Genomic DNA, 658 nt, shown 5'->3' on the forward strand with positions numbered 1-658 from the left:
CGTGGGACGATCTTTCAAGGGTTAGGCTTTGTGCAAGCGGGAATTTCCTTTCGTGTGGATTTGTGTAGATGAGTAATTATATATTCGTGTTTTGTTGCGAGCGGATATTTTACAATGCACTTTACGTGTGGCGAATTGTTATGGAATAACATTATGGCGAGGTTATTTCAGTATCTTTTATATAACACATTTGTCACTTACTAGCTTTAACGCTCAATTGTTACCATTATACTGTTGGAATTTACTTTTTTAAATCTTTTATTTTCATGGTTTCCATTCTTAACTGACCCCGTGGTTTGACCGGTTTCCTGGCAAGACTGATAGACGTGGATCCTGTATATGTGTTGCCGTAGCATCTGTGTAATCTAAGTAGACTTCATTCCTGGCTATAAGTTGCCTACATTTGGCCTTGTTCTTTGGCGTTAATGTTATATACATGGAAAATAAATCATCGCCAGATCTCCATGAAATCCTAGAAGGAGCTTGTTACCACCAAACAGAGTGAGGAGGCAGACTTCTTTATGAAGGACACGCCTACACGTTGGGAACGAATTGGCTCACAGATCATGAATATTGATGCCCTAAGAGACTAATAATATATAATAAATCAAATTCATGCTTTTGAACTCAAATGTAAGTAGGGGAATATTCGCCTGCC

The sequence above is a fragment of the Penaeus monodon genome, chromosome 28 (assembly GCF_015228065.2).
Source record: "Penaeus monodon isolate SGIC_2016 chromosome 28, NSTDA_Pmon_1, whole genome shotgun sequence".
Taxonomy (NCBI): Eukaryota; Metazoa; Arthropoda; class Malacostraca; order Decapoda; family Penaeidae; genus Penaeus; species Penaeus monodon.